Source organism: Panthera tigris, chromosome B1, assembly GCF_018350195.1.
Source record: "Panthera tigris isolate Pti1 chromosome B1, P.tigris_Pti1_mat1.1, whole genome shotgun sequence".
Lineage (NCBI taxonomy): Eukaryota > Metazoa > Chordata > Mammalia > Carnivora > Felidae > Panthera > Panthera tigris.
In genome coordinates, this window is record NC_056663.1 from 29,215,395 (window position 1) to 29,243,091 (window position 27,697).

Genomic DNA, 27,697 nt, shown 5'->3' on the forward strand with positions numbered 1-27,697 from the left:
CTGCTGCAAACCTGATCTGTCCTCCCTTATAGGATAAGGACTTTTTTTCCCTTGCTGCTTTCATGATTTTCTCCTTGCCTGAGTATTTTGTGAATTTGACTATGATATGCCTTGTGGGTGGTCAGTTTTTGTTGAATCTAATGGGAGTCCTCTGCGCTTCTTGGATTTTGATGTCTGTGTCTTTCCCCAGGTTAGGGAAGTTTTCCACTATGATTTGCTCACATAACCCTTCTACCCCTATTTCTCTCTCTTCCTTTTCTGGGACCCCTATCAATTCTGATGTTGTTCTTTTTTAATGAGTCACTGATTTCTCTAATTCTTAAATCGTGCTCTTTTGCCCTAATCTCCCTCTTTTTTTCCTTCGTTATTCTCTATAAGTTTGTCCTGTATATCGCTGATTCTCTGTTCTGCCTCATCCATCCTTGCTGCCGTGGCATCCATTCATGACTGCAGCTCAGTTATAACATTTTTTATTCCATCCTGACTAGTTTTTACTTCATCTCCGCAGAAAGGGATTCTAATCTATTTTCGACTCCAGCTAGTATTCTTATTATCATGATTCTAAATTCTGGTTTAGACATCTTGCTTGTACCTGTGTTGGTTAAGTCCCTGGCTGTCTTTCTTCATGCTCTTTCTTTTGGGGTGAATTCCTTCATTTTGTCATTTTGAAGGGAGAAAAGGAATTAATGAAGTAGAAAAAATTAAAATTAAAAAAATATTAAAATTAAAAAATTAAAAACACACACAAAAAAATTGAATAAATGATGCTGGATCTTAGGTGTGTTTTTGGTCTGGGTGTTGAAAGTGGCTTGATAGATTAGAGAAAAAAGATGAAAGAAGAAAAAAAAAGAAAATTGTTTGAAAATTTGAAAAAATGAATACACTGAAGTAGACTAAAATGAAATGATGGGTGTAAACTATAATTTGAAAAAATTTACACAAAAGTAAAAAATATAGTAGAAAAAAATTAAAGAAAAATATTTTTAATAAAAATTAAAAATAAAAATGAATTTTTTTGTCTTTCTGTACTCAAAAAGAAAAGAAACGAAAAAAAGAAAAAAAGGAAATCATTTGAAAATTTGAAAAAATGAATTCACTTAAGTAGACTAAAATAAAATGATGGAAGTAAAATAGAATTTGAAAAAAATTACACAAAAGTAAAAAATATAGTAAAATATTTTAAAGAAAAATATTTTTACTAAAAATTGAAAATAGAAATTATTTTTTTCTCTTTAAGAAAAAGAAAAGAAATGAAAAAGAAAAAACATAGAAAAAAAAAAAGAATGAAAGAAAATTGAATAGATGGACCTGCCAACAGACTGAAATACGACTGAAATTACTTCATTTTCCCCTAGAAGTCAGACTATGAAGCGCTTTATAGTCCATAAGCTAAGCAGGTGGTGAGACTTCTGTTCTTGAAGAGCCAGGTTGGCCCAGTTGGGCGGGACTTAGTGCAACAACTCCATTCTCCACTAGATGGCGCTGCTAGCCTACTGGGGTGGATTGTTGTGGTGCTTGTAGGTACGTAGGCACATGTGCTGGAGCGGTGAAAATGGCATCACTCAGCTACCCAGTCTCTAGTATCAGAACTCTGTTCTCCCCGAGCAGCAATCACGCACTTTTCCTTTGTCTTCAGCTTTTGTCCACTCCCCGCTTTTACATTGTCCGTGACCAAGCCCTAGGTAGTACCTCTCTCCTGAGTTTTGTCTCAGATCGAGCTGTTTTCCAGGTGCCTTATTTCTGAGGGACTGCAGCTTTGACCCATTCCGCCCCTCTCCGGAGCGTCTTATTGAACAATGGCCGAATGCCGGCTGCACCCAGGAAAGTTTGTGGGACTGTGCTGCTGTTGCTGATGCCCAGAGACTGTGGCCAACATGCCAGCCTGCCCCAGAAAAAGTTTATGAGATAGTGTAGCAGCAGCATTTCAGGGATTATGGAAAATCACAACACATATCTGGCACCCCGCTTCACCCTTAATGACCTTGTTCCAGCACCAGCAAATGTGGCCATTCTCTGGGGTTGGCTGGGCCCAGGTTGCTCCACAGCCTCTACCAAATGTCCTTCCAGCAGTGGAACCGCTTCTTCCCATGTGGCCCGAGAACCTCCCAGACCCCACTCTGTTCCTGGGGATTTGCCCTTCCCACCAGAGGACCGCCAGGTATCCAGCTGCGGAATTGCAGACTCTGCACTCCCCGTTTACAGTCTTAATGGAATTTAAACCCTCCCCTTTCTCCTTTGTCCTTTTTTTAGTTCAGTCCCTGCAGCTGTTTCCAATTTTCCACACTCTCCCCAGCTGCTTTTGGGGAGGGGTGCTTTTCCCGTATTCTCCCCACCGTCTCCATCCTCTCTCCACAATGCAAAAGCACCTCCCTGCCCTCCCTGGCTTCTCTCTCCCCAAGTTCACCTCGCCACACCATGTACCTGCTGAATTCTGTGGTTCAGGTTGTGCAGATTGTTGTGTTAATCCTCAGATCAGTTTTCTAGGTGTGCAGGATGGTTTAGTGTTGGTCTGGCTGTATTTCATGGATGTGAGACACACAAAAAAACTTCCATGCTGTTCTGTCATCTTGGCTCCCTCCCCAAAGTCTTTCCAATCACTTGTAAACTATTAAACCATCTAGCCTCCTGTTAGTGTCTCTGGATTTTTGCCTATTGCGCCTCTTGTCACTCCTTTAGCGCCAGCCAGGCTGGCCTCCTTACACTTCCTACATGGGTACACATTTCTAAGTTGACAATTTGATTTTCTCTCAGTACTTTACTAGTTACCCCCTGTCATCTTATTTGCATTATTTACTATAGGAAATCTATCATCGTTATTTTGTTCCTATTTATGTAATGTGTTATTTTCTTCCTACTGCTCTAAGATTTTCTCTTTATCACTAGTTTTGAGGAATTTGATTATGATGTACCTTCTTCATGTTTCTTATGCTTTAGTTCATTAAGCTTTTTTTGTTTTTCAATTTGTCTGTGTAAATTCAAGTTAGTTAACATAGAGTGTAGTATTGGCTTTAGGAGTAGTACCCAGTGATTTATCACTTACACGTAACACCCAGTGCTCATCCCAATAAGTGCCCTCCTTAATGCCCATCCCCCATTTAGCCCATCCCCCCCAACCCCTTCAGCAACCCTCAGTTTGTTCTCTGTACTTAAGAGTTGCTTATTGTTTGCCTACCTCTCTGTCTTTATCTTATTTTCCCTTCCCTTCCCCTATGTTCATCTGTTGTGTTTCTTAAATTCCACATGAGTGAAATCATGTGGTATTTGTCTTTCTCTGACTGAGTTATTTCTCTTAGCATAATACACTCTAACTTCTTGAATCTGTGGGATTTGAATTATAATTAACTTTAGAAATTTTTCAGCCATTATTTTTTGTGTCCTGTGCTCTAACATCTTCAGAGAATTCAATTACATGCATATTAGGCCACTTGGAGTTGTCACACAGCTCACTACTACCCTTATTCTTTTCTGAATTATTTTTTTCTCTGTGTATTTCATTTTGGATGGTTTCTACTGTAATTTCTTTTTTGGTCATACTGTGAAGTTGTTTCTTTATTTTCTCTGCTTACAGTTTTCTTTTGTAAACTGAGGATCACACACACATCCTTAGTTTCAGTTCAGTTCAACAATTCTATGTACTCTTGAAAACGCATAAAAAACAAGACAAGAATTTTTTTATCACCAAAGAAAATTCACTTCTCCTTTTCTCTCTTCGCTGCCTTTTGTGATACAACCTTTTCCTATCTTTGATCATCATAAATTAGCTTTACTTGTTCTTGGAGGTTATAAAAATGGAATGATAGAGTTGATTGTGAGTGAGAGTTGATATGTATAATTGACATATAACACACAATAGTGTGTGTGTATGTGTGTGACTTAAGCTGATCCATGAGGATAGATATATCCATGGTGTTGTTCCATTATCTCTTGAAATATGTTGTCTTCTTCATTTTCAATTTCCTTTCCTTCTGGGGATCCCATTACATGCATGTTAGACTATTTGATCTTTTTCTTTTTTTTAATTTCAATGTGACTTTCTTTATTTCTGATTTCAAGTTTGTATTTAAATTCTAGTTAACACATGGTAAAATTGGTTTCAGGTGTAGAATTTAGTTGATACTACTATGACTTATTTAAATTCACTAGTTTTTTTTCTGCAATGTCTAATTTGTCATGAATCCTATCTAGTGTTTATTTTACCTTAGACACTGTGTTTTTATCTAGATGTTTGATTTAGGTTTTTTTAAAAAATCTTTTTCTTAATGTTTTTATATGTGAAATACAATTATAGCACCTATTTGAATGTTTTTGTTTTAATTTTTTTTAAGTTTATTTACTTATTTTTTGAGAGAGAGCAGAGAAGGGGCAGAGAGAGGGGGAAACAGAGAATCCCAAGCAGGTTCTGTGCTGTCACTGCAGAGCCCGACACGGGGCTTGAACTCACTGTGAGATCATGACATGAACTGAAACCAGGAGTTGGCTATGTAGCCAACTGAGCCATCCAGGTGCCCCTTGTGTGCTAATTCTGACAAGTGAACCAGTTCTGGGTTGACTTCTAATGATTTTTCTTATCATCATGTTTCATATTTTCCTGCTTCTTTGCATAACTGGTAAAGTTTGATTGGATGCAAAATCAATTTGTGATTTTATATTGTTAGGTGATGGATATTTGTATATTCCTGACATTATTCTTGAGTTTTGTTATGGGAGCAGTTAAATTACTTGGAAGCAGTCTGGTCTTTTTGCATCTTGCTTTTAAGATTTGTAATGCAGGGCCAGCACAGAATTTAGGGAGGACTACCTATTTCTGACCAATGAGGCAAATTCCTTTTGAAAATTCTACCCAGTGTTTCATGAATTATGAGGTTTTCAAGTCTAGCTGATGGTAGCAAACACTATTTCCAGCACTATGTGCATGCTGCTTCCTATGTCCTCAAATCTTTTGGATGACTCTCTAGACTCAAGTAGTTTCCTTCCATGCATGTACTGATCAGCACTAAGAGAGGACCCTCTGCAGACTTTTAGGGCGTGTCTCTGGACAGCATTTTCTTCTCCAGTATGCTATCCTGCAAACTCTAGACTATTTAATATCCCCAGATTCTCAGCTCCAACTCTAGTAAGGTTGTCCTCCAGGCTGTGCTTAGATTCCTCCTATCTGTTCTGTGGTTTGGAAATTCTCTCAAGGGCAAATTTCTGGGACAATTCTGTCAATCACCTAGTTTGTTTCTTGTCTCTCTGGGGTCACTGCCTTTCTTTGCCTGATGTCCAGCATTTTGAAAACCATGGTTGCATATATTTTGTCTGCTTTTTTTTTCCTGTTGTTATTTCAAGTTCAAGATTTGAGGGTAAGCCTGGTCTCTTTTTCACTAGAAGTAGAAGTGATTTACTTTTCAAATTTTAGTTTTTTTTAAATTGAGATATAATTGACATATAACATTATAATTAGTTTAATGTATACAACATCATGATTCAGTATTTGTATATATTGCACTCTTTTTAGTTAAACATTTTTTAAAAATTATTATGTTTGTTTATTTGAGAGAGAGAGAGACAGAGTGCCAGTGGGGAAAGGGCAGAGAGAGAGGGAGACACAGAATTTGAAGAATCTGAGCTAACAGTGCAGAGCCTGAAATGAGGCTTGAATTCATAAGGTGTGAGATCATGACCTGTGCCAAAGTTGATGCTCAACTAACTGAGCCACGCAGCCACCCCATCTTTTTAATTAAAAAAATTTTTTTTATGTTTTATTTTTTTTTGTTTTTGAGAGACAGAGAGAGAGAGACAGCATGTGCAGGGGAGGGGCAGAGAGCAAGGAAGACACAGATTTGATGTCTTCCGTCAGCACAGAGCCTGTCCTGAGGCTTGAACCAATGTACTGTGAGATCATGACCTGAGCTGAAGTCAGATGCTTAACTGACTGAGCCAGCCAGGGGCCCCTACACGCTTTTAAATTTATTTAACATCACTTCTCAGGCTCTAGCTTCAGTATATGTTTAGTTTTTCTCTCCCTAGAGGTCAGATACTCTGTTTTGTTCATTTTTTATTGAGAGTGAGTGAATGAATAAATAAGTGAAGGGTATGATGTAAAGGAGATGATGGAAATGAACATGGAAGTCTTGATGCTCTCTAATCAATTGTCAAGTTATCTTGATTTATAATGGTTACATGTTAATCATCAGTAGCTCTTTTCTAAAGATTTGGAAGCTTTTTACTGATAATCGTCCACTGTTTCTAGTGGTATGGAAAGTGTCCTTTCTTCTCAGTTTGAAGAACAAAAAGTAGAACTTTAAAAAAATAAATTTTAGGAATGTTAAAATATTTTTATTTACATTATAAAATGAATGCAAATATTCAAGCTTTCACTTCTGGAAAATATTGAATATGTAAGCTGGAATATAAAATTTAATATTCCAAATTAAAATTTGTATTCCAATTTGTATTGGAATTCGTATTCCAAATACCTCTTGATATTTTTGTCACTTTTAGTAGGTTCTAGAAGGGCCATACCTTATGTGAGTTATACAAATTCTTTTTTATTTAATTTTTATTGATTTTTATATCAAAAATTGTTTTTAACATTTATTCATTTTTGAAAGGCAGAGAGAGACAGAGCGCGAATGGGGGAGGGGCAGAGAGAGAGAGGGAGACACAGAATCCGAAGCAGGCTCCAGGCTCTGAGCTGTCAGCACAGATCGTGACATGGGGCTTGAACTCCTGGACCACGAGATCATGATCTGAGCTGAAGTCGGCCACTTAACCGACTGAGCCATGCAGGCGCCCCACAAATTCTTTTTGAAAATTACTGAATCAGTAGTTTCCACGAATTATCCAACTCCTCATTACTCTGAGTTTCAAGTATGAGAAATCCCATTTGATTCATGGTGTAATATGTGTAACTGTAATAATTCAATTCTGATGAATTTTTATTTTATTTAAAAATATTGGCACAAGATAATATGTCAAACATTTAAAGTTCTCGGTTTCACTTTATATATTTGACTAAATTTTGGAAAATTTGTATGAGAGTATTATACCCATTGCTTCGCACTTGCTTTTTTATTAACATATTTTGAAGATATTTCTCTATTAGATTTTATATTCCTAATGCTCTTTTTAACTGATGCAAAATATTCCTTTATGTACAGGTTTTATAATTTATATAATCAGCACCCTTGAAGTTGACATTTTAAATAGAATTCTATGACCAACTAAAAATAATTGTATTTGCCACATTTATTTTATATTCAGCATTAAACATCTGTGAGTACTTGTGCATTTTATTCTATTAACCAAATTTTCTGGAATTTTTGACCATTTCAACTGGCACATCTAGATCATGAATTTTGGTCAAGATAAAGTGAGAAGGCTTTACAAAGTCTACAGAGGCAGCCTCTACCACAGTTTCTCTTGGCAAAGAGCAGCTTATAACTAAACCAATATGTCTTTAAAGCTTCACTACCTTGCTTTGTAGATGTTTCAGAAGAACACTTCATATTTGGCTGGTGGGATCCAGTAGTCTGACCAAAAATGGGTTCTGGGTCAGCGACCATACATTACAAAAAATTTTGGATTCATATTTATTTTTCTTTGTGAATTTAAGGTTTTTGAAATTGACACCCATCGTGTGGAATGAGGCATAATGTTTCCAAAAGCAAGGTTTAGGATTACTAAGAAATTTATGATACTTTTTTGCCATGGGCTTGATCAAAGGAACTTAAAAAAAAAGAAGGAAGGAAAATCACTTTGAATAAAAATACAAACACAACACACATTTTAATACTTTTTCTAAAAGCTGAAGGCAGCTAATATTTATTACTCCAATGACTTAGGGAAATCAGTTACCATACATTGTCTTTATAATCCTCAAACTAACACTGTTATACCTTAGAGTCAGTGATATTAGGAGTTTGAACAAGGCCATATAGTTAGCAAGTGACAAAGATAGGATTTGAACCTAGATTTATCTTTTCCCAAATATTGTGCTTTTTTTCTATAGAAAGAAGACTTTTTTTTTCCACTGTAGGATACTGTGTGTGTGTGTGTGTGTGTGTGTGTGTGTGTGTGTGTGTGTACCTGTATGTGCACATGAGCTTCTGGAGAGTTGTTCCAGAATTCTCAAACATTATTATATTCTAATGTAAAGAAAAGCATCCTCATAACTTGTATTTGTTTTGAAGAGGAAAGAAAATAAATTTTAATATGAGGTAAACTCAGTACTTTATACTCTGTAGTATTCTATTTGTGAAAATTGATGGGGGGTGGAGGCCTAAGAATGTGATCTTTGACAGTTTAGAGAAAACCACATTTTTAAAATGTGTGCTCTTTTCTTTGGTTGTCACTGGAACTGGAAAAAGGAGAATACAGTTTTCATGAGAGAAGGACCCAGCAGAATGAAGCAAAGTCTAAGAATGGATTTGTTAGTAAGAGATATCCTATGGTCAGTACTGGAGGTTAATTTTTGGAACAGTAATGTATGGCATAAAATTTAAAGTTGTTTTCTATTCCATGGTATAATTACTATTTTTTATCATTAAATATTCAGTTAATTTTTTTACACATAATATCCTTATGTTGCTTTTAATTTGGGTAATGAGGAATGGGATGATGTCTAAGGCAGGCCAAAATCCTAAGGAAAGGAGCTAATGAGAAGAAGCCTGGACAGTGAGCAGCAATCATGAATTAAGCAGGGACAACAATTTAAAGGGAGATGTAAGGGAGATTTTACTTTTCCTCCAGATTCCCATTCTACTCTGCTCTGGGAATCCTCAGCAATATTAGGACAGTGGCCTTACCATAGTAGGTAGAATGGGGCCTAGAACCTAAAGGAATTGGGGATTCTATGAAGGGGGCTGGGAAGCTTAGGGACATTCGATTTAAATGACTTTGATAATAGTTTGGCTTTTTTGTTTCACCATTTGGGGTAGAATATGTGATATACATATATATCACATATATATATATATATATATATATATATATATATATATATATATAAAGGAATATTCCTCAGTCATAAAAAAGAATGAAATCTTGCTATTTGCAGCAACATGGATGGATCTATAGGGTAGAATGTTAAGTGAAATAAGAGAGAAAAAGACAAATATCCTATGATTTCACTTGTATGTGACATATAAGGAACTAAACAAATGAACAAAGAAAAAAGAGACACAGAAAAACAGACTCTTCTTTTAAAAAATGTTTATTTATTTTTGAGAGAGAGAGTGTGCAAGAGAGAGCATCAGCTAGGGAGGGGCAGAGAAAGAGGGAGAGAGAATCCCAAGCAGGTTCCATGCTGTCAGCACAGAAACGGACATGAGGCTCAATCTCACTAACCTTTGGATTGTGACCTGAGTTGAAACCAAGAATCAATGCTTAACTGACTGAGCCATTCAGCCCCCAAAACAGACTCTTAAAATAGAATAAACTGGCAGTTGCCAAGGGGGGTGGGGGGATGGATGAAATTGATAAAGGGGATTAAGAAAGAGGACACTTATGTTGATGAGCACTGAGTAATGTATAGAATTGATGAATCATTATATTGCACACCTGAAACCAATATAACACTGTATGTTAATTATACTTGAATTAAAATAAAAATGAATAAAATGGCAAAAAAAATTATTTCTGTTGTTAACCTCAGTAGCTCTGAGGTAATAACTTACAATATTGTCAAGTTGACAGTGATCTTATAAGAGATACAAGCTGCTAGATTGCTTTTTTGCTTTCCTTCTTTCTCCTTTTTTTCCTTTTTTCATATTGGGGGTCATATGTGCAAGTGGGTAGAAATCTTGACACATAGCAAGTGGGCTTCTTACAAGATATTTACAGTCCATACTGAGCATGTTGTGTGTTTTGGAAACAATTTCATTGGTATAGGAAGACTGAGGAATTGAGGCACAAAGAGAGTAAGTCATAGTAGAATATGGGGTCTAGTCACAACAGCATGAGGGAAAATGACCTGTGGTATTTGCTAGATTATGGGAGCACTCATTGCCTTTGCCTCTGGGTAGTCTTGTGTTTTTTTTTTTTCTATTGAAGTTATCAATGGAAAATCAACAAAACAAGATTAAAGAAAATTTCCATTATACTCTACATTAAATTGAAATAATACAATCCCAGTGTAAGAAATATCATTTAAAATGTATGTATTTTTAAGTGTAATGCTTTAGTTATGTATTTATTTGAGCATCCCTAAATTAAGTCTTGGTATTAGAAATTCTTAACTAGATAATTTTCTTTTTGTGTGGTGGGATTCTCTCCTCTTCCCAAGAGCAAACTTGTCTCAGTCATTATTTTCCTTCAAAGTCTTCTCTAGGTCTGCCATCTAGGATCCCCGATTTAAGCAACCTTTTCTCAATACCTGTAACTTAAGGAAATAATATCTTATATTGTTTTTCTGACTTATTTAAGTAAATTGCTGCACTTATGCCCTGGTTCACTCATTAATTTGAAACTGAATACATTATACAAAACTCTGTGATTATTTACAGTACTTTTCATCTGCCTAACATAAGTCAAATATTAATTAATCCTTACACAACCCCTGTTAAGAGAGACAGCTGTGACATGGTTAAGAGCATGGACTTTGAAATGAGATGCCTGGGTTTGAATCCAAATTCACCACTTATCAGCTGTGTGAAATTGAGCAGGTTCCTTAATCTCTCTATATGTGGTTATCGCACCTGGAAAATGGCAATTAAATAGCATGTCCCTTTATCTAGTTTTTGTGAGGATATGGACTGATATATGTAAAGCAATTACAATAGTGCATGGGACACAGTTATTATTTATGGTTGGTAAATGATTTTTAAAACCAAACTCAAGCAAAATTTATATTATGGTGTTTAATATTTTTAACATTGAAAAGGACACTAAGAAACAATTTTGTTTAATAGTTAACAGCAAAATACCACTCTAAAGTCATTACTATTTAATGCCATGGTATGTAGACCGAAATCATGCTGGATGTTACCTGCATTATCTCAATTGTAGGAAATTGTTTAATTAAAACAGTTTTCCTCAGGCAGCATGGAAAGGCATGAATAATAAAATACTGAAAGCAAAAGTATATAGGCCTCATTATCATAGCATCTATTGTATCATTTATAATTTTACTAATATTAATCATTTTTTTAAAAATCCAGTGTATGTCTAAGATAATTATATAAAATATCTTTATGCTTATTGTCAATTTTAAGAATTTTCTCTTCAAAAAAATTGATTATAAAAGAAAGAAAACCAATGGGGCATTTTTGCATACACATGTCCTTAGGCCCCCCCCCCTTTTTTTAATATCTGCTTCATCCTGGTGAATTTCTTCTCATTTTCATTGGACTCAAATCTCTGACTTATAATCTGTGATTTTTTTGGTAGTTTTTAATATCCACAATATTGTTACATTTTCTACTGTTCTTATTACCTTCCTTGATATATCTTTGAGGTGAAAATGGGAAGAAGGGTTATTTCACAATCATGGAAACGATTCGAGAAACTTTAAATAACATGCTAACCCTCCTAGAAAGAGAATTGAGAAGAAATGGAAAGTAGATTCTGGTTAAAGTTTCATTGATTCTGGTGGGGTAGCCTTGTTCTAGTATGTGGAGGACAGATTCCAGGGTCATTCTAAGATTCCCAACTCTTAGTATTTACCAAGAATACCAAATCTCCTCCCCTTGAATGTGAGCATAACCTGTCACTTGCTTCTTACCAATAGACTATGGCAAATGTGGTGGGGTATATGTGATTATGTGTATGCTCTTGCATTACATAAGATTGTAATACCTGTCTTGTGAAGATACTCTCTATTTTTATAAGTTTGAAGAATCAAGCCACAATGTTGTAAGAAGTCCACACGGCAAGAAACTTAGACCCTTAGTATGGCAACACTTAAGCTACTGAATACCACTAATAGCAATAAGGAGCAAAGAAGGGGATCCTTCTACAGAAAACTCCAGATGAGACTACCAGGCTGACACCTTGATTGTAGCCTTGCCAAATACTTAGCTAAGCTGTGCTCAGACTCCTGACTCACAGAAACTGAGATAATTAATGCTTTTTTAAAAAAGGTATTAAGTTTGTGGTAATAGGTAGATAATTAAAACAGATTTTAGTACTAGGAGTGGGATGATGCCATTAAAAAATACCTAAAAATGCTGAGCAGTGGGTAGAAGCTGGAAAAATTTTGAGGGGTCTGGTCTAGAAAGCCTAAACTGCCTTCAGTTTTGCAAATTTCATAGAAATTTGTACTTTAAAGATGCTGCTGGGGTGCCTGGGTGACTCAGTCAGTTGAGCGTCCGACTTTGGCTCAGGTCATGATCTCACGGTTTGTGAGTTCGAGCCCCATGTCAGGCTCTGTGCTGACATCTTGGAGCCTGGAGCCTGCTTGGGATTCTGTGTCTCCCTCTTTCTCTGCCCCTCCCCTGCTTGTTCTCAGTCTCTCTCTCTCTCTCTCTCTCTCTCTCAAAATAAATAAAAATTTAAAAAAATATTAAAGATGCTGCTGGTTGAGAGTTCAGAAGGAAGTGAGGAATATGTTACTAGAAACTAGAGAAAGAGGAAGCCTTCTTATATAATTGCAAAAACCTGAGCAAAATTGTCTCAGTGGTAAAAAGAACTTGTAAGTGTAAGATGCACTTACTTAATTCAACTAAGTAGATTTTCAAGGAAAGTGTTGAATATGCCACCTGCTTTCTTCTTGCTGCTTATGGGAAATACAAGAGGCATGAGATCACTTGAGGGAAGGACTGTTAAAATTGCTTGATGATTTGGGAAGTGTTAAGCTTCTCCAGAGCCAAGAGATGCTACATTTGAGAAATGTCCCAAAGCCCTGTCACAAATACAAGGTCTAGAGGAAAAGATGAGGATGTGACTGTACAGCCTTTTGTAAGAACCTTAGTTAGAATTGGTGAAGTTCTCGAATTATATTCAGTGACACAAAGGGTCTTTCAAGAGATTAAAGTTGTGCCTCATGGGATTTTTTTAAATCAAATCATGGGCCTCTGAGAAGCATAAGTGCATTGTCCTTTCTTTCAGTGAAACTCACAGACACCCACAAAGTGTTTGAGAGAATTATGTTAGCAAAAACAATAGCACAACACTAGCTTGGACTGAAAGGTGTAGAGAAAGTAAAAAGTGAAAGAGGCTTTGAAACCTAGTCAAAGGACTCTCATCATTAGGCTGGATTTCAGAATTGCTATGGACCACTGACTTTTCATACTTTCTATTTCCCCCTTTTTGAATAGAAACGTCTGTATATTTCTTATGACTGTTGAACCATTGTATGTTATGTGTTGGGGGAAGGCAGATAACTTGTCTCTTTAGTTTTTTGGATTGACAGATGAGCCTGAAGAGCCTCATCATCATCTGCACCAGATTTAGATGATGAGATTCTGAACTTTGTGCAGATGGGATTGGACTCTGGTAGAACTTGTGATAGAATAAGTATATTTTGCACATGGAAAGAACATAAATCATTGGGGACCAGAGGGTGGACTGTGGCAGACAGACTGTAGGTTGCGCCACCATGATCCTCACCTTCCAGTATCTGACTTTATGAGGTTATTTATCATAACCTCATAAGTGGGGGTGGTGGGACTGTGACTTGCTTCTATTTAGTGGGATATAGTGAAAGTGATGGATGTACATGATTGCATGGATGTGATTATGTTATGTAAGACTGCAATTCCATCCTGTGAAGAAACTCTGTCTCCTTTGCTGGCTTTGAAGAAGCAAGCTGCCGTGCTGTATGCTGCCCATGATGGGAGTCACATGGCAAGAGACTGAGTGCAGCCTCTGGTCAGTCCAGCAGCCTGCAAGGAACTGGATGCTGCCCCCAACCACAGGGACAAGGAAGCAAGTTCTAAACTTGAATGTCAGATGAGAGTGTAGCCCTGGCCAGCACCTTGCTTGCAGCATTGCAGAAGACCCAGCTAAGCTCTGCTCACACTCCTGATCAAAAAAATGTGTAGTTTCTAATGGTCCTATGTTTGGGGTAATATTTTTGCACAGCAATATACAACTAATACAAAGATTTGCTAAAATAGAAGTTACAATTGCAAATTGCAAATGATTTTGTCTGTATCCCCAGCATCCATGGATGTGTCTGGAATATAGAGCTGTTCAATAGATATTCACAGAAAGTAAAGAAGAAAGGAAGGCAGGGAGAGGTTCCCTTTGGGAATGTACCTGTGGTTTGCACCTGTGTCAGACTAATTTGGTTATTTATACTAAATTGAGAGACTTGCCTGTAGGTGTTTGGAGTTTGATAAATTCAGAGGTGAGAATTGGTAGAGTTATCTTCTAAGCTTGGACTGCTATAATTATTCTTATCACGATATTAGGGAATAGAACAGAACTGGCACATTATGGACTTGAAACCCAGGTACATTTCTTCCTACTCAGTCAAGCATGTGACCGAAAGCACTGTCCTGCCCTTGTAGGCAGTTTTGAGACCTATCTGTGCACAAGTTGATGGGAACAGAGTCAGCCAGGCCAGGTGTTATATGTTATCTTTTTTTAAAAATATCTTTATAGAGATACAATCCACATACCATAAATTTACTCCTTTCAAGTGTATAATTCAATGATTTTTCAGTAAATGTATATAGGCTTGAGCAACTAACACCACAATTCAGTTTAAGAATATTTCCAATGCCCAATAAAGACCCCTTGTGTGCATTTGCAGTCATTCCTCCTTCTCACCCCTACCCCAGACAGTGGATCACTAATCTATTTCTGTCTCATAGATTTCCCTTTTATGGGCATTTCATGTAAATGGAGTCCTGTGAATATGGAAGCATATGAATATGTAGTCTTTTGTGTATGGCTTATTTTACTTAGCATAATATTTTTGAGGTTTATCCATGGTTGTAGCATGTTTTGTGACTTGATTGCTTTTTATTGCTGAATAATGTGCCATTGTATGAATGTATCACCGTTCACCAGTTTATCAACATTTGGATTGTTTCCACTTTTTGTTTCATAAAAATAATGCTGCCATGAATAGTCACATCAAACCTTTGGACATGTATTTTCATTTCTCTCTTGTAAATTCTTGAGGGGTATGCGTGCTAAGTCATATAATAAATTTAAGTTAATCTTCATCACACTATCTTCAGGATAAGATTTTGAAAAAAAAATTAGGGCCTAACAACATTTTTTATAAATCATTTATTAAAGCTCTATTTTCTTGATTTATATGTTTAAAGAACAAAAGGTAGAAGATGGGCTGCTTATTTTGTTTTATTAAATAAGGAATGTTACAAATAAAAAAAAATACCCATACCTTTAAATGTGAGGGATATAGGGGCGCATGGGTGGCTCAGTTGGTTAAGCTTCCAACTTCAGCTCAGGTCATGATCTCATAGTTCGTGGGTTCGAGTCCTGCGTTAGGCTCTGTGCTGACAGCTCAGAGCCTGGAGCCTGCTTCAGATTCTGTGTCTCCTTCTCTCTCTGCCCCTCCTCTATTCATGCTCTGTCTCTCCCTCTCTCAAAAATAAGTAAACATTTAAAAAAAACTTAAATTCGAGGGGTATATAGTACTGTAGTCAATTACTGGTGTAAAGTGCCACTATAGGTATTAAACACTTAATTATCACCCAACATTATTTACTTATAGGAATATTTGAACCTATGTTAAAACTAATGTTTTAAAATTTAGATATATGGTTGTAATTATCCTATACTTTAAGGAAATAAAAATAAGCTAGTTTATATACTTATATAGCATCTCTCAAGTGCAGAAACAGAAAGCTAGTAAGTATATACTGGTGTGCAGATAGAGAATTTAAAGTAAATAAGAAACTATGCTCAGGAAAGATCAATTGCTTCTATACACTGCAAATGTCTTGGCATTTTTGTTGGCCAAATAGAGAGTTCATTCATCTGAATAAGGAGCATGGTAAGTATAACTAGATTTTCAGAAACAAACATTCCTATAGGCTTTATCAGATTAATAAAATTTTCTAGCAATCAAGTTCAAAAATATCCAGAATGTCTTTCAACTCACATGTTATGTATATGACTCTTCTTATCACTTTAAAGTTAATTTCTTTACTTGTGGAATTCTAGAACAAAAAGGTACTTAGTGAAGATTATGAGTATAGTTTTCAGGATAAATGTAAAAAGGAAGTATACATCCATTTAGCCTTCCATCCTCACAGAATGGCATAGATTAAAAATGGAATATGATTTAAGAAGGATTGGCATAAATTAACAAATGATAGATGCTTGATGTGTCCAAGAGAAGGAATACAGGGTTGTTGGTATATATTTTGAATGCTTTAGTTTGGTTATATGGGGGGTAGACTTAGTTTCCCTGGAACCTTCTAGGTGCCAGTGTCAAAGAAGGAATGATGAGCAGAAGAAGCCAAGGGTACAACTCACTGTGTGTCATTTCTTATGTTCTAAACTTCAGGTATGAAAGGTTGGGTTATTCAAAGACCAAAAGTAAGTAGGTCACAATTCTTTACAATATCAAGCTTTCAAAAAAAATCACTTCATTTTTTTTCTTTTGATGTCCAGATATTTTTTCATTTGATGTCCAGATATTATTTCTTTTGATGTCCAGATATTATACACATTTTTTCAATGGTAGAAGGCTTTAAAAACATTACATGTACACATAATAGATTTTATGAATGTCTAAACTAGGACACACAATCTGGAGAATTTATAAGTCAACTTCAGCATGGAAAAATTAACTGGCAAAACTTGGTAGTTAATGGTTTTTGAGTAATAGCACTACTGTTCTATTGCTTTGTAAGTATGAATACATTAAACTTTGTACCAATCCTGTGAGGTAGTTATAAGTATGATCATCTCCATTTATTAGATGAGGAATCTGAGCCATAGGGATTTAGGTGAATGGCTCATGGCCACACAGCTAGAAAGTGAAGTCAAGATTTGACTCAGCAATCTGGCTTCAGAGTCTATTTTCTGAACCAATATGCCATACTATTCTCTTGAATAATTATGTAGGGTAACTTATTTATAGGAAATAAGATATATACCTGATTATTGCCACGTTATTGATATTGTGTACTACAGTACAATTTTCAAGATTTACCTTTCTTATTGAGAATTTGTAATCATTTAAAAAATGTAATGAAATTTTAAAAAATTTAATGTTTATGTCTGAGAGAGAGAGAGAGAGAGAGAGAGAGAGAGAGAGAGAATGAGTGGGGGAGGGACAGAGAGAGAGGGAGACACAGAATCTGAAGCAGGCTCCAGGCTCTGAGCTGTCAGCATAGAGCCTGATGTGGGGTTCAAACTCTCAAACCACAAGATCATGACCTGAGCTGAAGTCAGACGCTCAACTGACTGAGCCACCCAGGCACCTCAAAAATGTAATGAAATTTAATACCTTTAATAACATTTTTGAGAAGAAACTATTTTGTAACTCTTTTTTGTAAAATAAATCACTTTTCTATTTAATATATCCTCTTAACCAAAAATATTTTCTATAGACATGCTTATTATTCTCACTTTCACTTGTTCCATCCCAGGATTTGTTGTTGGTGAATGTGCCTGCTTGAGAGTCAAGAACAAGTTTTGGGGTGTTCTCTTTTAGGAGTCCACACTGAATGTGAACTACTCTCTTCTGGGAAATCCCAGGATTAGATTAAGTAATTATTCATAAGATATAAAATATAGTAGGGAAAATATTATAGTTAGGTAAATAGTCTTTTAAAATCTTGTTTTAAATTAGATATTTTTATATTGATGCTTAAGGATGTTAATGACAACATTTATTTTGATAGAAGAAGCATTAACTGAACAAACTGTCTTTAAGTTAGCGACCATGCAGTGGGAAGTCTAGCAGTCAATACCACAAATGTACAGAACTGTGGCTTAGCGAAATGAAAGGCATAGAACCTGAAAGTAAGTAGCAAACTTTGCTTGAATGTGTCTCGAGTTAAAACAGAAAATAAGATTTCTGAGGGGGATACTTATAAATTGTTTCAGTAAACAAATTATTTTTGTACACCCTTAAGCTGGTGAAAAAGCAACCATTTACCTGAAAATAATTGATATGCTAATTTTAGATAATTCTTTTCTAGGCATGAAACCAAATCTCATAAGAATCCCTATTATGGTGGTTCTTTGATTACTTTGCATTGTCTCAGGCGCTTCCAATTTTTTCAAACATTGTATTTCTCTGAAAATATCCTATAATTTAGTATTTCCTCTCTTTCTGGCTATTCTTTCCTTGCTTATTCCAAAGGGTTACTTTCAAGCACTTCTCTAATTTACAGGGTGCATATTTTCTATTTCTACCTGTAATTCTGTGAAAATAAAGCAACTGTTCAGTGGATAGTAATATGAATGCAAAAATATGTCCCCACTGAAGCATTAACATAATTTAATGTACATTCAGCAAAATTAAAGCAAGCAGTAAGGAATATAATTCTTATTTACATTTTGAAATGGTGGTAACAAAGGGCTTTGTTGCCTGTTTTGTAAATGCAAGCTTCACCCTGATTTAAACTCTTTTAAAACTCTATGGACAATATAAGCTACTCAATTTAAAGTTTTCATTGTTGAATTGAAGCTTCTTTGGTGAAGTGAAGAATAAGAATAAATACCTTCTAAGGACTCAATATTTGTGTATCCCTCCCCTAAGTTCATGCGTTGATGCCTTAATACCAATATGATGGTATTCGGAGGTGGGGTCTTTGGGAGGTAATTCGTTCATGAGGGTGGAACCGTCATCATGGGGTTTGACCCCTTTTAGGAGAGACACAAAAGAGTCTCTCTCTCTCTCTCTCTCTCTCTCTCTCTCTGCCACGTAGGGATCCAAGGAAAAGATTTGACATCACAAAACTAGGAAAATAGCTCTCACCAGAACCCAACCAATTGGGATGCTGATCTCAGACTTCTAGCTTCAGAACTGTGAGAAATAAATTTCTATTATTTAAAAAAAATTTTTAAATATTTACCTTTGAGATAGAGAGAGAGAGAAGGGGAGGGGCAGAGAGAGAGGGAGACACAGAGTCCAAAGCAGGGTCCAGGCTCTGAGCTGTCAGCACAGAGCCCCATGTGGGACTTGAACTCACAGACTGCAAGATCATGACCTGGGCTGAAGTCAGATGCTTAACTGACTGAGCCATCCAGGCACCCCAATAAATTTCTATTATTTAAGCCACCCAGTCAATGGTATGCACAGTAGCCTGAACAGACTAAGACAATCCATAATGAAGAAAATATAATAATTTAATTTCGCTCAAATTCTATATAACATCAGGCATTTACCTGTGTCCATATGCAGTAAAGATACTTAAGCAGAATGTACCGTGCATAAGATACACATTTACTGAGGTCAAGTAGACAATATTTACCTTAAATTACATACATCCACTTAGACTTTTTGGTTTTATCATTTAGCCTGTTTTATTACTACTTCTGTGAACTGCTTATTTGAAGTTTTACAACATGTATTTCTCCTTGGAGGAAATGCAGGCCACAGATATTGGAATAGAGCTTAAACTGTGACAAAAATTCAATTGTGGTAAAAGAAATACACCAGAAGTAGTGCTTGAGTCACTTTAAATTTTTTTGGAATTAGACGTAAAGTAAGTTAAGATGTGCAGGAGAGAGATGATGGGTTATGATTTAAATTTTCGATTCTACTCATTATAGACATCAAAATCAATTTCAGACATCAGTTTTCAATAGTATTCTTATGTATAACTGAAACACAGAGATGTGTAATATTTGGTACAATAAAGATACATGGCTTCTTGTCCCTTGAGACATCTGTCTTCATGACAGAGTTGAAGAGTACCAGCTCATGAGTTATGTAACCTTGAGACAATATTCCATTTCTACTTACAAGGATGAATAAATGTCATAATAAGGACCAAGTATCATTTGTTATATACAAACTATGTGGTTCTTTTTTTGGCTTTTCTTTTCTGGATCTAAATAACTACAGGTGACATTTATGAGAAATGAAGTGTACTGAATCCAATTGAGAAAGTAGAAGATTCTATATCTCCATTAACTTGTGAGAGGTTTCATCATTCCAGTCCTCTCCTGACAGCCGAATGATCTCTACTTTCCCCAAATTCACGTGGCCTACCATCATTTGGCCAATTAGTTGTGCACTGAGTTAATATGCGATGAGGGTATATTTCAGTACACAAGTAGGAATATAGAAGAAGGTACTGTTCCCTGGGAAACACATTGAGACTGATTTCGATGAAGAAGGTTATTGGGGAATGTTTTGGGGTATAGTGGGGGTGAGGAAAAGGCAAAAGGAGAAATTGAACTACCAGGAAAATGCAATAGTTCCCGTCGGTCCTTCAGGGAGGACTCACTTGGGGGTGTGGGGGGCTGCAGCTCTCATCACCTGACTGGCTATTCCTAGGGAGGGACTGTGTTCCAAGCTGGCCCATTGAATTGACATTGAATTGACAGTCATTGCTTCTGACAACTGATAAAATGAGTATAGGTCCTGAGGCCTCAACCTGGGAGGCACACCACATCATCTACTTCAGGCAGCAATGGATGTAAGGTGAATAATACAGCCATAATAGCCAGCTGGGCTGTTTTAAACCCAACTTCTAGTATATGCTGACTACGGACCTTGGGCAAGTTACTTACTTTTCTGTCCCTAATAAGTGGGGATAAGAATACTGCAGGTATCACACTGAGTTATTGTGGAAATGGACAAGTTAACACATATAAAGTACATAGCAGTTCTTGGAATATTGTGAGTATTCTGTAATTGTCAGCTATTATTAGAGGTTGCTATAAAATAATGAAACTGTTTTAAAAACTTACCCATATGAATATTTGTTCCCATAAAGACCAGGAGGGGATAGTAAGAAATAAAACCCCATTTCTCTAGCTGCTTAAAAGAAGGATCTCGTGGCCATGCTAGATATACATCATGAGTTGGCTGGTGTTTTCCTCATTCTATGACCCAAGCTGACAGAGTAGCCACTGGCTGGATCACTGCCACTGGTGTGGCAGAAAAAAGAGATAGCATTTTACATGTATGCTGGCTCTTAAAACTTCCACTTGGAAATGATACATGCCATTTCTACATACAGTTCATTGGTCAAAATAAATCACATATGTACATATAACTCTAAGGGATGTGAATGGAAGTACAATCGCACCCTTTGGAAGGAAAATCAGAATGACTTCACAATAGCACTAATGACTATTGCAGTTTAACTTAAAAATTTTACCTGGAAGGGTATATACTCAATAATGACAGCTAACTTTTCTTGAGCACTTATTATGTGCCAGGCATTGAGATAAATAGCAATACTATAATACAGATCCTATTAATATTCCAATATTGTATATATTTTAAAAATCCTGAGGCTTAGAGAAACTTGATTAACACCATGAATCCAGCTGGTGGTAAACATGGATTCGGATTCAGGCCCATCTGATTGCAAAGCTCATACTCATAACTACCACTATTTCCTCCCAAGAACTTCAAACCGTGACTTAAAATATTTTCAAAATACATGCTCTACCTTTTAAATTTTCATTTCAAGGAATTGCTATTGGAGTCTGTTATTTAGAAAAGCCTAGTAGAAGTTTCTTTCTTGTTCCCATAATGGCATTGGATTGGTAAACATGTGTCAGTTAGCCCTCATTCATTGGGGAACAGTCAGACCAATGGAGACTTGCACTTTCCCTGCATAAGGCGTGCAGGGGTCATCTTCCTTCCAGAGGGCCGGAAGGATCCCTGTGGCTAGGCCTGGAGGTGATGCACAGAACTTCTACTCATTTTCTATTGGCTAGAAATTCAGTCACAGGACTATACTTGACTGCAAAGAAAGCTGGGAAGTGTAGTTAGTTGTGTGCCCAGGGAGTCTTGCTTGTGATAGGACTATGCTTTATGTTTTCATGGGAGTGAAGAGACCTTAAAACAGAGTACATGCCTTTGAAGTTAGCAGGGTATATCTCAAAGCCACTTCATTGTTTGACCTGCATTCCTTTCTCTTTCCAGTACTCTAGGGTAGTGTGTTATTTGTATTTCTCCCACTGTAACATTTTTTATCCTGTATTTCTTAACATGCTTTGTAGTTTGCTTTTGTACTAATGGAAAGATTATAGTTAGAATTACTTATCTTTCCTTTAACTACTATAAGAGATTTTGTAATAATCTGCAGAATGATGCAGAGGATACTCTAATCACAAGCAGGAAACAAGCCTGCAGTCTGATCCAGAGGAGGAGGGTTTCCTGTGCTGCTGGGCCATCACTGCCTACTTCTGGGGCCCACCAGACCACCAGATAACACTGAGGTCTGGAAGGACAGCAACATCTTAAGACTTATCCTCCGGATAGTCCATTACAAACTATAACGAGAATTTTTAGGTGTCACATAGGGGATGTGGATTGATGAACTGGAAGGGAATTTTGAATGTGGTGCAGTGGGATGGAAGGTTTAGCTCTTACTAACTTTTGGGTGTGCAGGTGTGCTGTATTGCCTACTCCCATGACTAATCATAAAGTTAAGAAAGAGTCTTAAGATTGTGTTCTATATTTTCCCATGATTTTAGGGTGGCCATCATTACTGGGAGTGTGAGGGGCCCAATAACATATAACCTTTTAAACAATGTTTAAATGATTTTAAAGACAATCTTATTATTATTTTTAAGGGTTTTTTTAATGTTTATTTTTGAGAGAGAAAACATGAGCAGGGGAGGAGCGGGGGGGGGGGGGGAGGGGTCAGAGGATCCAAAGAGGGCTCTGCGTGGACAGTAGCCAGCCCGATGAGGGGCTTAAACTCATGAACCAAGCCCTGAGATGATGACCTGAGCTGAAGTCAGACACTCAACTGACTGAGCTACCCAGGCACCCCTTAAGACAATATTTTCTTGATTCTGTCCACTCAGAAGGATCAGGGTGTCTTTCTTCTTACCTTTTTATTTATAGCCCTGTCTAGGGTCTGTATATTTTGTTATATGGAGCATGTATTAGCAGCTCTAAAAGTCAACAAGGCAGATACTTGCATCATTATTTTGTAGGAAAAAAAATGTGGGTTCAGGGACATGATGATTTTCCTTAGGTCCTGTAGTTGGTAATAACATATTGCATGTGAAACAAATTCTTCAAATTCATTTTTTGTTGTTCTTTCCACCCAACTCTGCTGTTTATCACATTCTTTTGAATATATGAAGGAGTAGAAAATATTCCTTCTTTGAAGATAGGTTCCGGGTTTTGGAAAGAACCAAGAGACGTACAGTATTAATTATGGTGAATAAAGTTGATGACCAAGTTACATAATGCTATTTGCGATTTTAAAAAATGAGATATATCTACAAATGAACACATTTTTGAGGCTTATAAACTGGTACATAATACATGTCTCTTAAATATTTGTTAGGTTTATTTGAGAAAAATGCAAAAATACTTTGGAATTTATATTTGACTATGTAGCTTTGTGACTTTTACCTATATTATGATGAGAACCAGATCCAAGGAAATTGAAAACAGGAACTAAGAATAGGGAGTACAGAGTTCAAACAATATTCATGTTTAAAAACTGAACTTTTGTTTTCAGTGATTTTTAATAAAGTCTAGTATCAATTCATGATTTGGCCTCTGAGGGGGGGTTATATATAAAGGTGGAGAGAGAATGAGCAGTTATTTCTATTCACTATGTGTTATGTGATTTACTTCATTTAATCTTCGAACCCATCTATGAAAACAAATAATATTTCCATTTTAAAGGTGAGGGAAAGGTTCATGGTTTTCAATTACTGATCAAAGGTCACAAGGCAGTAGGAGGCAGAACTAGAATTAGAATCCACGTCCATCTGTTTCAAAGCGTCTTTCTTCCAAATAATTCTGTCTCATTTCAAAGGCATAACAGAGGATGGAGTTATAGTAGATTGAATGGTTGTCCCACCAAAATATGTCCATGTCCTAGAACCAGTGAATGTGACCTTATTCATAAAAAGGGTCTTTGCAGATGTAATTAATAATCGCTAAATGAGATCATCCTGGATTATCTGAATGGGTTCTAAATCTGACAAGTATCCTTATACAAGATACACAGGGGAGATACAGATGGAGAAGAGAAGGCCATGTGAAATAGAGGCAGAGATTTGAATGATGCAGCCATAGCCAGGCACCAGAAACTTGAAGAAGCGGGGAGCCGATTGTCCTTAGAACCCAGGGAGGGAGTGCTGTCCTGTAGACACTTTGATTTCAGACTTTTGGCATCCAGAATGATGTGAGAACTTCTTTCTTTCTTTTTTTTTCATACACCAAATGTATTCTAATTTGTCACAGCAGCCCTAGGAAACAAATACAGAAGGTGTGGGGAGGAGCATGCATGGAGGATGTACACACTGATTTATTTAAGGGCAAAGAAGAAAGGACACTATCTTTGGAAACAGGTAGGCCTGGGGTTGAATCTCAGCTCTGCTGCTGCTGAACGGTTTGTCCTGCAGAAGTACTTTAAACTCTCTAAGGTTAGGCTTTCTCCTCTGCAAAATGGAAATTATAATGCATTTCTCATCGGATTGTAAGGATTTAATGAGAGTATATAGAGCATTTAGCTTAATATAAGAAGTCAATTCCTCTGTGGATCAGAAGAATATTTAATAGTGAAATAAAACATTATCCTTGAGTTTGAGTAGCTCATATAATTTTGTAAATGAGACAGATAATGCAATATAGTGTTATATGGTCCATAATAGAATTATGAGACAGCAGTGGCACAAAAAGGGAATGATTGACTCAGATTGGCGGAATCAGGGAAGCTTTCAAAGGGAAGACACTTGAGCTGAGATTGAAAGATGAATAGGCATATACCAGACAGAGAAGGGGAGGCAGTTCACATAGAGGAAATAGAATGTGCAAATACTCTAAGATGGAAAACAGAATGGAACATAGTGAGGCCAGAATAAGGTGTGAGAGCAGGAAATGTTGGAAAGGTTTCAAAGAGTTAAGGAGGTCCAGATAGAGATCACATTGGGTCTTGGATGTTGTCAAATGTAGTTTGCTTTCTCACACACACAGTAATGGACCTGATAAATATGTGTAATTCTCTGGTCTAGTAATTCCTCCTCTGGGAACTTATACTTAGAAAATAATTGAGAATATACACAAAGATTTAGCTATAAGGCTATTCATTGTATATTTGTTCCCAATACCACAAAAAGGGTAAACAACCGAAATACCCATAAACAGAAGAATGGTTACATAAATTATGGTATAATGGAATGTTAGACAGCCCTAAAAAGGATATTACAGAAATATTATTATACATACTACCATGAATACTATAATAAGGAATTTCTTTCTATAAGTATTGCAAAACCAAAACCAAACCAATCCAAAAAACAGAAATGGAAAATAAGAGGGAAAAATAAGAACATCAGAACACTAGTCTAAAGTTAAGGAATTTCAGAAAGAGATTCTAGAAACGTGGAGGGGAGGAATTCATCAATAAAACAATTCAAGATTACTTCTTAAAACGGAGGATATAATTGAAAAGACTGCAAAAAAAAATCACAAGTTTGATTTAACACTACTGGGATTTGTGCATGTATGTGGGAGAAATGCTCCTAACTATATCTTTATTGTTTCCTATAGAAACAATTACAGATGGTTGGATCCACAAGGCCACCCCTCTAATGTCTCTGGTTGCCACAACACTGAACTGAAACAGTTTTTCCATGGGAATATTCAAATATGTTTCATAGTGGGCTATCAGGAATCCTTGTGATCAAATTTTTTAGTAGAAATTAAAAAGGGGTGATGAGGAGGTGGGATCAGGGACAGAGATGCTCTTTAAGGGCAGAAGAGCATCACTATTGAAAAGAATAGATTATAGCAATAGAAATGTACTTTTAATGCCTTCTGATAGAAAAACGATGCTATCTAGACCCCATTCTGAATCTTATTTGATCTAGTTCCTAGGTGAAAACAGAATATATAGTTAGCAGCATTTCCAGGCAGCAATAGTTTGAAGAGACCTGTAAAATGGAATCTCCAAAAGGAAATCACAAGGAAGGAAAGATCTTTGGTCACTTGGTGTGACATTTGGCTTAACAATAGTTTGAGCTTATATAAATGCTGAGCTACAGTGAACTTAAATAAATCAGAAAAATGCCTATACATCATTTTGCTATCTGGTCAACCTGACAAAAACTTTTATCAATGAATGTTTTGAAATTTCATGAGTAATTAGAAAATAAGAAAATTTAAATGGTAAAAATATGATCTTAAGGGGTGCTGGGTGGCTCAATCAGTTGAGTGTCTGACTTCTTATTTCAGCTGAGGTCATGATCCCAGGGTTGTGAGGATCAAGTCCCACGTTGGGCTCCATGCTGAACATGTTGCCTGCTTAAGATTTTCTTTCTCTACCTCTGTCCCTCTTGCCTGCTGGCATGCACTCTCTGAAAAGAAATAATTTCTGGGGCACCTGGGTGGCTCAGTCGGTTGAGCGTCCAACTTCGGCTTAGGTCATGCTCTTGTGAGTTCGAGCCCCGCATCGGGCTCTGTGCTGACAGCTCAGAGCTGGAGCCTGCTTCAGATTCTGTGTCTCCTTCTCTCACTGCCCCTTCCCTGCTCACACCCTGTCTCTCTCTCTCTCTGTCTCTCAAGACATAAATAAAAATATCAAAAAAAGAAATAATTTCTAAATTAAAATTCATTTTAAAAAATGTTTCTTATTTCATTAATATTTTATTGAAGTGTAGTTGACACATAATATTACATTAGTTTCAGGTGTATAACATAGTGGTTTGATAAGTCTAGGTGTCAACTTGAGCTGTGTTCACAAGTATAGCTACCGTCTTTCACCACTCCTCACTATTACAATACCATTGACCATATTCTCCTATGCTGTGACCTTTCTAAATTAAAATTCTTAATAATTAAGACTTTTTGCCTTGGGGCAGAGGAAGAAACCTAAGAATTGTATATTAGTTTAACTTAAGAGAAAAATAACTAAAGAGCTGACCATTTTCTAAAATTCCATAAGTAATAGTGCATATAATTGAATGCTCATAATAATAAAGGACAGTGTATCAAACTCAATTCTAATTAATTGAATATGCATTGTATCGGTAACTTTAATATCAAGATAAAGTTATTTAATGCTTCAGTATCTTCCCAAATATTTATTCTTGGCAGGCAGAATTTTGCTATAGATAAAAGGGGTTCAGAGACATTTTCAATCCTATTTACCAGAATGAGTTTTTGGCTCATCTTTCATATTGTATTACTGACCTCTGTAAAGAATTGCCCTCCTTTCCTTTATAGAACATTTCAGATACTAACCTTGCTGATTTTGTGATGTTGCCCCAATTTCATGCCTGGCACAAAGATAATATAAGCAGTGAGATACTTTGTGAACTTCCTTAACTGTGGCCAGGCTCGTCCCAGGAACTTCACTCCTTTACTTCATTACCTCATGACTCATCCCCAGCCCACCGAGAGAATCAGCGAATATGTAGAGAGAGTGAGCTGTTGGCTTTGTGTGGAGGACCGTGGCATTTCCCCACTCACTTCAGGTATAGGAGTGAGACTTCTTTCAAACCAACTGGGACGGCTTCAAGGAAACTACAAGGAGATATTGAGGGTACCTGGAATCAGAGGGAATTGGCATCTCTCTTTTCAGCTAGAGGCTGGCTGAAATCTACAAGCCTTTATGCCTTCCCTGGGACCACCAGAGCAGTAGAAGGGAGAGAGAGCTCTGGAGAGAGTAGATAGGTG

The 27,697-nt window shown here is 36.6% G+C and overlaps 1 long non-coding RNA gene across 1 annotated transcript in view; it reads left to right on the plus strand.

Annotated features, from left to right (window-relative positions):
- LOC122237615 overlaps positions 1-24,363 on the plus strand; it is a 156,836-nt gene extending 132,473 nt beyond the window's left edge. The window contains exon 5 of the long non-coding RNA XR_006216200.1: positions 24,263-24,363. This is a non-coding gene — a long non-coding RNA (uncharacterized LOC122237615). The remainder of the gene's footprint in view (positions 1-24,262) is intronic.
- The last annotated feature ends 3,334 nt before the right edge of the window (positions 24,364-27,697 follow it).